We start from the raw sequence: 13,301 nt of genomic DNA on the forward strand, positions 1-13,301 counted from the left end.
AGGTTTGTCGCACGGAGGGTAACACTGCTTATTCAGCAAAACGCCCCGCGGCTAGAGTCTGCAGTGCGTGCTGGGATAGAGATGCAGGGTTACAGCTCTGCAGTTTTCTGCCAGCCGCGCAAGCACCGTACTCAGGGCTGAATTCTGGGTTCGAGACGGGGGAAGGAAGCGGTCCATCTCGGTTCTCCACACCGGTCAGACCACAGAGGAGGCCAGCAGCCACCATGTTGGTAAACTGACGTCACCTTCCCTGTTTTCGACTGACCGCAGCTCATTCAGCCATAGATCAGCTAATTTCAGGCTGCAATTCGCCTGCGGCTTGCAGACAGATTGCTAGGGTTCAGCGCCTGGGTGCTTCTTAGAACCTGATCCTATCGGAGCGAACATCGAGCGCGGGGCGGCCGAGTTCCGGCTCCCAGAACCGTCCCGGAACCGCCCTGGCCCAGGGCTGCGGAGCCTGCGGAGGCTGCTTCTTGGACCCTGCACCTATCAGAGCATACACCAAGCACTAAGCAGCCGAATTCCGGCTCCTGGAACTGAGCCCGCGGGGACTGCTTCTTGGAGCTTACACTTATAGGAGCTTACACCGAGCACGGAGCGGCCGAGTTCCGGCTCCCGGAACTTCCCTGGCCCGGGGCTAGGAGCCCGCGGAAACTGCTTCTCGGTCCGGGTCCTGCTGAGGGCCGGTCAGGACTCACCCGTTGCATTGGTTGCCCGGCAAGGGGAACGAAATGCTGCCATTCGCATAGGATACCAACATGGCAGAGATCTGATGTCAGCAGAAAGCGGCGGAGGAGAGAACTTCATCAATACCAGCGGTGACATAAGCAGTTGGTCTCCTGGTAGGGGGGGTGAGGCACAGTCACCCGAGTCTCCTCAATTTGTCGTCGAGCCAGAGGGGAGGAGCCGGGCCGCCGCCAGCGCCCGGAGCAGGCCCAGCGGCTCACCAGCGTGGTGACCGCGTGACCCCAATTGGAGAGGGGGCGGAGCGGAGCCGCCACCCGCACCCGTAAGGTGGGCAGACCCGCGACCCAGTGGTACATGGGCGTGGTAGGAGGGGCAGGGCAGAGCCGCCGTTTGCGCTTGCAAGGTAAACAGACCTGTGACAGCTGCAGCAGATGGAATGTCAGATAAAGAATTCAGGATATACATGCTTCAGATGATCTGGAGTATCAAGGAAGACATTAAACAGCAAAATCAGACAATGAAAGATCACTTCGACAACGAATTACGCAAACAAATCCAGGAAGCAAAGGATCAACTATACAGGGAGATAGAGGTTATAAAAAACAAACAAACAGAAATCCTAGAAATGCAGGAAGCAATAAACCAACTTAAAAACTCAATGGAGAATACTACCAGCAGAGTGGAACACTTAGAAGATACAACATCAGACAATGAAGACAAAGTATTTCAACTGGAAAAGAACATAGACAGCTCAGCAAGACTGTTAAGAAACCATGAGCAGAACATCCAAGAAATATGGGGTAACATTAAGAGACCAAACTTAAGAGTCATTGGGCTACAGGAAGGTACAGAGCTCCAAACCAAAGGAATGAGAAGTCTATTTAATGAAATAATACAAGAAAACTTCCCAGACTTGAAGAATGAGACAGAATCCCAAATCCTAGAAGCCTACAGGACGCCGAATGTGCAAAATCATAAGAGATCCACACCTAGACACATTATAATGAAGATGCCCAACATACAGAATAAGGAGAGAATTTTAAAAGCTACAAGAGAAAGGAAGCAGATTACATTTAGGGGTAAGCCAATCAGGATAACAGCTGATCTTTCAACACAGACTCTGAAAGCTAGAAGATCCTGGAATAACATATTTCAAACACTGAAAGAAAATGGGTTCCAACCAAGAATTGTGTATCCAGCGAAATTAAGCTTCAGGATGGAGGATGAAATTAAAACCTTCCACGATAAACAAAAGTTTAAAGAATTCGCAGCTAGAAAACCATCTCTTCAAAACATCCTCGCCAAAGCATTACAGGAAGAGGAAATGGAAAATAACAATGAAAACCAACAGTGGGAGGTAGGACAGTAAAGGGGGGGGGGAATAATCAAAGAGGAAAACAAACCATGTTTAATAACAGAAATAAACAAATATGGCTGGAAGAACAACCCATATCTCAATAATAACCCTAAATGTTAATGGCTTAAACTCACCAACTAAGAGACACAGGCTAGTAGAATGGATCACAAAACAAGACCCAACAATATGCTGCCTACAGGAGACGCATTTGATAGGAAAAGACATACATAGGCTGAAGGTGAAAGGTTGGGAAAAATCATATCACTCATATGGACTTCGGAAACAAGCAGGAGTGTCCATACTCATATCAAATAAAATAGATTTCAAGCCAAAGTTAATCAAAAGAGATAAAGAGGGACACTACATACTGCTCAAGGGAACCATACACCAACAAGACATAACAATCATAAATATTTATGCCCCCAACAATGGTGCAGCTATGTTCGTCAAACAAACTCTTCTCAAGTTCAAGAGTCTAATAGACCACCATACCATAATCATGGGAGACTTCAACACACCTCTCTCGCCACTGGACAGATCTTCCAAACAAAAGTTGAATAAGGAAACTCTAGAACTCAATAACACTATTAATAACCTAGACCTAATTGACATATATAGAGTATACCACCCAACATCAAGCAGTTACACTTTTTTCTCAGCAGCACATGGATCCTTCTCAAAAATAGATCATATATTATGTCACAGGGCAACTCTTAGACAATATAAAGGAGTAGAGATAATACCATGCATCTTATCTGATCATAATGGAATGAAACTGAAAATCAACGATAAAAGAAGGAAGGAAAAAGCATACATCACTTGGAGAATGAACAATAGGTTACTGAATGATCAATGGGTTATAGAAGACATCAAGGAGGAAATTAAAAAATTCTTAGAGATTAATGAAAACACAGACACAACATATCGGAATCTATGGGACACATTGAAAGCAGTTCTCAGAGGAAAATTCATTGCTTGGAGTTCATTCCTTAAAAAAAGAAAAAACCAACAAATAAATGATCTCATACTTCATCTCAAAATCCTAGAAAAAGAAGAGCAAAACAACAGCAAAAGAAGTAGAAGGCAAGAAATAATTAAAATCAGAGCTGAAATTAATGAAATTGAAACAAAAGAAACAATTGAAAAAATTGACAAAACTAAAAGTTGGTTCTTTGAAAAAATAAACAAAATCGACAGACCCTTAGCCATGCTAGCGAAGAGAAGAAGAGAGAGAACTCAAATTACTAGCATACGGGATGAAAAAGGCAATATCACAACAGACACTTCAGAAATACAGAAGATAATCAAAAACTATTTTGAATCCTTATACTCCAACAAATTAGAAGATAGTGAAGGCATAGATAAATTTCTTAAGTCATATGATCTGCCCAGATTGAGTCAGGAGGATATAGAAAACCTAAACAGACCAATATCAATTGAGGAAATAGGAGAAACCATAAAAAGACTACCAACTAAGAAAAGCCCAGGTCCGGATGGGTATACAGCAGAATTTTACAAAACCTTTAAAGAAGAACTAATACCAATACTTTTCAAGCTACTTCAGGAAATAGAAAAGGAGGGAGAACTTCCAAATTCATTCTATGAGGCCAACATCACCCTGATACCTAAACCAGACAAAGACACTTCAAAGAAAGAAAACTACAGACCAATATCTCTAATGAACCTAGATGCAAAAATCCTCAATAAAATTCTGGCGAATCGGATACAAAAACATATCAAAAAAATTGTACACCATGATCAAGTAGGATTCATCCCTGGGATGCAAGGCTGGTTCAATATACGGAAATCAATAAATGTTATTCACCACATCAATAGACTTAAAAATAAGAACCATATGATCATCTCGATAGATGCGGAAAAAGCATTCGACAAAGTACAGCATCCCTTTATGTTCAAAACTCTAGAAAAACTAGGGATAACAGGAACATACCTCAATATTGTAAAAGCAATCTATGCTAAGCCTCAGGCTAGCATCATTCTGAATGGAGAAAAACTGAAGGCATTCCCTCTAAAATCTGGAACAAGACAGGGATGCCCTCTCTCTCCACTTCTGTTCAACATAGTTCTCGAAACATTGGCCAGAGCAATTAGACAGACGAAAGAAATTAAAGGCATAAAAATAGGAAAAGAAGAACTTAAATTATCACTATTTGCAGATGATATGATTCTATACCTAGCAGACCCAAAAGGCTCTACAAAGAAACTATTAGAGCTAATAAATGAATTCAGCAAAGTGGCAGGATATAAAATCAACACGCATAAATCAAAGGCATTCCTGTATATCAGCGACAAATCCTCTGAAATGGAAATGAGGACAACCACTCCATTCACAATATCTTCAAAAAAAAATAAAATACTTGGGAATCAACCTAACAAAAGAGGTGAAAGACTTATACAATGAAAACTACAGAACCCTAAAGAGAGAAATAGAAGAAGATCTTAGAAGATGGAAAAATATACCCTGTTCATGGATAGGCAGAACTAACATCATCAAAATGGTGGTATTACCAAAAGTTCTCTATAGGTTTAATGCAATGCCAATCAAAATCCCAACGGCATTTCTTGTAGAAATAGAGAAAGCAATCATGAAATTCATATGGAAACATAAAAGACCCAGAATAGCAAAAACAATGCTAAGCAGGAAGTGTGAATCAGGCGGTATAGGGATACCAGACTTCAAACTATACTACAGAGCAATAGTAACAAAAACAGCATGGTACTGGTACCAAAACAGGCGGGTGGACCAATGGTACAGAATAGAGGACACAGAAACCAATCCACAAAACTACAACTTTCTTATATTTGATAAAGGGGCTAAAACCATGCAATGGAGGAAGGATAGCATCTTCAACAAATGGTGCTGGGAAAACTGGAAATCCATATGCAACAAAATGAAACTGAATCCCTTTCTCTCGCCATGCACAAAAGTGAATTCAAAATGGATCAAGGAGCTTGATATCAAATCAGAGACGCGCCGTCTGATAGAAGAAAAAGTTGGCTACGATCTACAGTCGGTGGGGTCGGGCTCCAAATTCCTCAATAGGACACCCATAGCACAAAAGTTAATAACTAGAATCAACAAATGGGACTTAATCAAACTAAAAAGTTTTTTCTCAGCAAAAGAAACAATAAGAGAGGTAAATAGGGAGCCTACACCCTGGGAACAAATCTTTACTCCTCACAGTTCAGATAGAGCCCTAATATCCAGAGTATACAAAGAACTCAAAAAATTAGACAATAAGAGAACAAACAACCCAATCAACAAATGGGCCAAGGACCTGAACAGACACTTCTCAGAGGAGGACATACAGTCAATCAACAAGTACATGAAAAAATGCTCAACATCTCTAGCTGTCAGAGAAATGCAAATCAAAACCACCCTAAGATACCATCTCACTCCAGTAAGATTGGCAGCCATTAGGAAGTCAAACAACAACAAGTGCTGGCGAGGATGTGGGGAAAAGGGTACATTTGTACATTGCTGGTTGGACTGCAGATTGGTGCAGCCAATTTGGAAAGCAGTATGGAGATTTCTTGGAAAGCTGGGAATGGAGCCACCATTTGACCCAGCTATTCCCCTTCTTGGTCTATTCCCTAAAGGCCTAAAAAGAGCATGCTACAGTGACACTGCTACATCGATGTTCATAGCAGCACAGTTCACAATAGCAAGACTGTGGAACCAACCTAGATGCCCTTCAATAGACGAATGGATAAAAAAAAATGTGGCATTTATACACAATGGAGTATTACTCTGCATTAAAAAATGACAAAATCATAGAATTTACAGGGAAATGGATGGCATTAGAGCAGATTATGCTAAGTGAAGCTAGCCAATCCCTAAAAAACAAATGCCAAATGTCTTCTTTGATATAAGGAGAGTAACTAAGAACAGTGTAGGGACGAAGAGCAGGAGAAGAAGATTAACATTTAACAGGGATGAGAGGTGGGAGGGAAAGGGAGAGAGAAGGGAAATTGCATGGAAATGGAAGGAGACCCTCAGGGTTATACAGTGGAGGAGGTAGAGAGAGAGGAGGGGAGGGGAGGGGAGAGGTGGGGAGGGGGGAGGGTGGAGGATGGGAAAGGCAGCGGAGCACAACAGACACTAGTATGGCAATTTGTAAATCAATGGATGTGTAACTGATGTGATTCTGCAATCTGTGTATGGGGTGAAGGTGGGAGTTCATAACCCACTTGAATCAAAGTGTGGAATATGGTATGTCAAGAAATTTGTAATGTTTTGAACAACCCACAATAAAAAATTAAAAAAAAAAAAAAAGAAGAGCACACGTGGCTTTCTCAAAGCTGTGTGTGAGCCAAATTGTTGACTCTATGAGATTAGTGTATACTCTGAAAAAGGACCAAGAGAAAGTACATGATAGTGAACAGGCACTTGTGCACCTGGATACTCATCCATATAGCCACCTCTTCTGTACATGTAGCTTCCTATCCATTCATTCTTTTCATCCATCACTCTACTCACCCGAGTCTCCTTCAAAATAGCAAATTGGAAAAAAACAGCAAATAATTGAAAACCTTCTGTATTACCAACTTTTCAAAACAAAGTACATAAGATTTATACTGAGACCCTGAATAATTTCCTCTCGGTGCAAATTACTAGCAAACTGTACAAAACATATGAAACCATTGGTTACCGATTTGTTTTATCATAGGCAGTGAATAACTGTGCTACCTGAGAGAAGGGAAGCCAAAAATGGTGCCTATGAGTGTTTCATATTTCTTTCTTGGTAGACATTCTAGACCACAAGCAGGAAGATGGAATTCCAAGGGAGTGCAGGGGTCTTGATGTATTCTTGATATTGGCATTCTATAGAACTGAGGTGGCTAGAAATTACTGATTGGAGTTCTGAAGAGAAGAGTTATATGGGAAAGGAGCCTCAAAAATATAAATAGGTGTCCTCTTGAATATTTCATGAACACTAGAATTCACATCATAGGGTTAAACTCCAAGACATAAGGCAAAGAGTGACTAAGAATCTATGAGCAGAATGGTTCCCAGAGCTTTCATAGGTATGATAAAGTTTCCAACTCCAGCCAGAGTGGAGAGCCCTCATTGATCACTTAGTATATTCAGTAAATACCCTAAAATAACTCCAACTTATTAGTGATCATTAATCACGGAGGACACTCAGTAAAGACAGCTTTTTAGTGAGGCTACAACTGACTTGAAATCAAACTATCCTTAAAGTAAAACCTACCATAATAAGCTTAAAACCAAGGCTAGAAATGATCCCACTGAATGACAAGGAGTATCACTTCTTATTAGAACACAACTTACTTTTTAAAAGAAAACAAAAAAATCCATGCATTTAAGAACGTATGTATCATAATACCCAATATCAAACCAAAAATTTCTTAGACATTATGACAAAACAGGATAATGTGATCCACAACCAGGAGAAAAAAACAGACCCATGAATGACAAAAGTGATATAATTAGCAGAAAAGAAATAAAGCCACTATTACTAGTAAAAGTTAAAATATTTAAAGAAAAACATAAAACAGTAAATACAGAAATGTAAAATATTTTTAAACAATCAAATGAGAATTTTAGACATTAAAAACACTATCTGAAATGAAAGATTCATTGGATAATATTAAGAGTAGATTAGATATTTCAGAAGGAAATATTAGAGAACTAGGTGTGGCAATTGAAATTATCCAAAATGAATCCCACATAAAGAAAAGACTAAAAAGAATTAAAATTCTCCTTAATACGTCAGATTTACTTAATATTTTAAGTGGTCTAACATTTAAGTATTTGGAGTGTTATAAAGAAATCAGAGAAAAGTTTAAAGTGTTTTTTAAGAAATGTGGCCAAAATATTTACAAATATCTAAGTCGCATGATCAAAAAACTTCAATGAGAACCAGAAAGACAAGTACAAACAAAGCAATATAAAAACATGTTACAAACAAATCACTGAAAACTAAAGATGACTTGGAAACTCTTAAAATTACCCAAAGAAATACATGTATCATACACCAATAACAGGAATAGTAGCAATCTTCTGATGGGAACTTACAAGTTAGCAGACAATGAAATAGTGCTTTTAATTTCTGAAATCATTTTGTCAACGTAAAATTCTGTGACCAATATAAACAAGTTTTACATGTGAAAGTAAAGTAAGTATGTTTCAGTCAAATCAGGACTGAATGAATTTATTCTCCTTACAAGGAAACAAGAGTGTGAAGAGAGAAACTACAGGATGGGAGAAGATCTTCTCCAGCTACTCTGTCAGGCGCTTAACAACCAGAGTACAGAGAGAACTAAAAAAATAAATAGATAATTAAATCAGATTAAAACCTACATAACCCAACTGACAAAAGGCCAAATTAACCAAATAGATAATTCTTAAAAGAACAAATGCAAATGGCCACAACTATATGAAAAAAACGTTCAACGTCCTTCGCAATCAGAGAAATGCAAATAAAATCCATACTGAGATTTCATCTCACTCTAGTTAGAATGGTTATCGTAAAAAACACGAATAAGTACTGGTGTGGATGTGGAGGGAAAGGTCCATGTATAAATTGCCGATGGGACTGAAAAAATACAACTGCTTTATAAATCACTATGGAGATTCTTGAAAAGACCAGGAATACAGCCACCGTATGACCCAGCTGTCCCACTCCTTGATATTTACCCCAAAGAAATAAAATCAACATACTATCATGATAGAGGCACATCAATGTTTACAGCAGCATAATTCACAAGAGCCAAGTTATGGAACCAGCCCAACAGATGAATGGATTAAAAAAATGTGGCGTATATGAACAATGGAGTTTTATTTAATCATAAAGGAAAATGAAATGATATCATTTGCTGGTTAATGGGTAGAACTAGAGAACATTATGTAAGTGAAATAAGCCAGACCTAGAAGTCCAGGGTCAAATGTTTTCTTTTATATGCAGAAGCTAGAAAGAAACAGGAATTTTTTAAAAGCGGAGCCTCTCATGAAAGTAGAAGGAGAACAGTAGAATAGAGAGAGTGGAACAAGGAGGAAGGAGGAGAGTGGAAAGGAGGGAACAATGGAATGAAATTAACCGACTGTGACATGTGCATGTGTGAACATATCACAATTAATTTCACTTTCATGTACAACTATAATGTACCAATCAAAAAATAAATCATTAAGTGAAATTTTAAAACTGCTATTACATTTGCACTATAATAATTGATAAAGGAAGTCTTTCAAATTCAAGAACACTAATGCCAGAGGAAACGTGGGTCTAAAATAGGGAATAAAGAGAATTGGAAATTATAAATAAGCAGGCAAATAAAATGTTTTCTCTCATTTTTTTAAATTTTGTTTAAAAAGTGTTTAAATAGGGCTGGGGATGTGGCTCAAGCGGTAGTGCGCTCGCCTGGCATGCGTGCGGCCCGGGTTCGATTCTCAGTACCACATACAAACAAAGATGTTGTGTCTGCCGAGAACTAAAAAAAATTAAAAAATAAATATTAAAAATTCTCTCTCTCTCTCTCTCTTTAAAAAAAGTGTTTAAATCAAAATAATAACAGTGTGTTGTGGGGCTTATTACAAACAAATTCTATGACAGTCACACAAAAACAGTAGGAAACACTTTTAAGACTATAATAACAAATTATAGAGCAACCAGTGAGAATGCTATAAATTGTAAGACAGTATTAGAGATAAGATTAAATTGATCTCTAGATAAAATATAATTTATTGACTCATATTGATTTGAAATGAACTTAATGTTGTGCAGCAATTTGATAAATACTTTCAAATAAATCTCCAGATCCTCAAATGGAGAAACAAGGAAGAATAAAAACTTAGATAACAAAAATGTAAGTGAACCAAGAAGAGTAGGAGGATGAAAAAGAAATAGTGATAAATATTGGATATGAAAATACAATCACAATGGAAAGAAATGCAGAAACATAGGACTCACTTTAAATTAAATGAAAAGAGAATTTGTGAATTACAATGTTGTCCTGGCAAATTTACCCAAAACACAGCGTAGACAAAGATGTGGTGGTGGAATTAAGACAGCAACAAAGAAACATAAAGGTTTAATTGTCAAGGCTCCAAAAATTCATCTAATAAGATCTCCAGGAAAGAAAAGAAGTAAAGGTGGAAAAGTGATATTTGAAGGGGAAAAAAATATACCTGAGAATTTTCTAGAATTCAAGAAGAAGCTAAATCCTCAGATTTGAAGTGCAGTCTGAATATCAAACAGATAAATAAAGATCTGTATTTAGACAAAATGTGGTAAAATTTCGTAATAATAAAGGGAAGTGATATGAAAAGCTATTGGAAAAAAAAGCCCACAGGCTGCCTGCTAAGAAATGACTAATATTTATGGCAATAATCTCTTTAGCAATCTCAGTTCCCAGAAATAATAATTTCTTCAAATTAATGATGTAAAATACCTGTCAATTAAGATTTATACCCATTTTTTTCAAGAGTGAGGGTAAAAAAAGACTTCTTAAAAAAAAAAAACTACAGTATCAATAGAAATTACTTCACAGACTCTAAAAAAAAATAAAAAGGGTATATTTTAGTAAGGAAAGTGAACCCCAAGATATGGGGTTCATATTTTAAAGGGGAAAATTAAAACTTCAGACAACACAGAGAAGATGAAAAATATACATGGACAATTTTAACATGTTTTAAGTTGCAATTTGCGTATATGAAAAGGAGGGTGTTCGATGTGTTGACTAACTTTGGACTATATCTTCTTAAATGTGTTTAAGTATATGAGGCAAGTTACAATGCTCTGCAGCATATTTACTGCCTCTTTTGAAGTTACCTTTTCTTTATAATAATACTACTTCTAATGTGTGCTAGTCAGCTTTCCATTGCTGTGACAAAATGCCTGAAATAAACAATTCTAATGGAGGAAGTATTTATTCTGGCCCACAGTTTCAGATCATAGTCATTTTGCTCCATTGTTTTTGGCCCTGTGATGAGGCAGAACATCATGATGGGAAGTGTGTGGTGGAGGAAAGCTGCTGACCTCATGGCAATCAGGAAGCAAAGAGAAAGAGAGGAAGGTGCCAGGGTCCCAATATCCCCTTTAAGGGCATGCCTCCAATTACCTAACTTCCTTCCACTAGGCCCCACCTCTTAAAGGTTCCACCATCCCCAATAGCTTCACAGGCTGATACCAAGCTCATGGGCCCTTGGAGGACACTTATGATCTAAACCACAGCATGATTATCATTAAGCTTGGACATTTGAAATATAAATGGAATAAATTGTGTTACATCCAAATGAAAGCTTTCAAAGCCGGTAGTACTTTGCCGTGATCTCTATTCCAGCTATGTTCAGATTAGAGTTGCCAGATACCCAGTTAAATGCAAGAGATCTGTTAAATTTGGATTTTGATAACTAAGTAATTTTAATATAAATATGTCTTGTGCAATATTTGTGACATATTTACATTAAGATATTCATGGTTTAATTGAAATTCAAACTGAACTGAGAATTCTGTATTTTTATGTGCCAAATCTGGAATTCTAACCTAGCTTAACAACAGCAACAGGAAGCAGAGATGTAACCAATCCATGACGGACATGTAATCTCAGCAAGGAATAAATCTTTGTTGTTTGAGTCACTAATATTTTGGGATCATAAATACTCCTGTAAAATTTAGACAAAGATAATTAATTTAGTATGTATATTAAACATGAAAGAATAAACATTAAAAGAATAAAAACAATTTATAGCTTCCAGACAAGCAAGGGAAAACAATGGAATATATAATATGTCAATCATACAAAAGGAAGGAGGGTAGGAATAAAGAGGGGGGGAAATGTGGCCCAGGGGAACACAGAGAGGTTCAAATGCAAGTATACTCAGAAGTGAGATAAATGGATTTATTGACCCTGAAAGAACAGATCATCACGGGTTTGTTTTTGTTTTTGTTTTGTTTTTTTGGTTTTAGATTTTGTTTTTTTAATTTTTTTTTTTTTTTACAGCTATGTACCATTTACGGGAAACAAGCAAAACAACAAATAACAATGAAAAAGAGCACTTAAAAAGTTATAGTTTTCAAATATTAGCCAAGAGAAAGCTATCTTCACAATATCATAAACCTACATAAGATTTACAGGAAAAAAGTATTGGGACCAAATTGTATAATTACATGCCAGGTGTGGTGATGCATGCCTATAATTCCAGTTGCTCAGGGGGCTGTTGGGAGGCTGTTGCAGGAGTATCATGAGTTCAAATTCAGCTTCAGCAACTTAGTGAGGCCCTAAGCAACTCAGCAAGATCCTGTCTCAAAATAAAATATAGGAAAGGGCTGGGGATGTGTGGCTCAGTAGTTAAGTGGCTCTGGGTTCAATTGCTGGTACCAAAAAATAAAGAAAGAAAATACAATTGTACATTATATAATGAAATTTTTGTTTTGTATAGTGCAAATAATATACTATAAAAACACAAATTATGAATTTATTTGCACTTACCAATTAATCTTCAATCTATGTAAAGCAATGATCTAATTATAAAAAGAAGTTGGCCAAGTCATAATCATTATATTTAGCATAATCCTATAAATATATAAAATATAGTGAATTCAAATACTAAAATCTGTTCTTATAACTTAGTTCTATATACCAATCTATAAAAATTTCCACCTAACAAAGCTTATATACATATATTTGTTAACTTATAGTAATATAAATAAACATGTATCTATTATATCTAAATATATATTGGTATAAATATAAAATATATATATTTATAATTTTCAGTATAAATGATTACAAAAAGTGACCACACAATGTGTCCCTAGTGAAGATTCAAAAACTTACAAAGAATCAATATTATATCAGTCATGTTCTCTGATAATAAACTGATATTTAAGGAAATTTTTTAAAATTATATTTAGCACCTTAAAAAAAGGAATTCAAAGTAAATCATCAATTCAATCTTGAATTACAATGGAAATTACCAAATGAATCTAAACAAATGATTCCAAAGATTTATAATATTAAAACCTGTTTACTACAGCTAATGCAAAATTTGGAGGAAAATTTAGAGATTTTTTTTTCAACTTTGAAAACTGACCTACTATAAAAATCTTTTTATTTCATAATTTTGATTTAATGTTTATTTTTAATTTGTTCTAATTAGATATACATGACAGTATAATACATTTATGCACTTTGATATATCAGACATAGATGGGATATAATTTCTCATTTTTCTGAGTGTACATGTTCTAGAATCACATTGATCATGCAG

Source organism: Marmota flaviventris, chromosome 9 (genome assembly GCF_047511675.1).
Source record: "Marmota flaviventris isolate mMarFla1 chromosome 9, mMarFla1.hap1, whole genome shotgun sequence".
Taxonomy (NCBI): domain Eukaryota; kingdom Metazoa; phylum Chordata; class Mammalia; order Rodentia; family Sciuridae; genus Marmota; species Marmota flaviventris.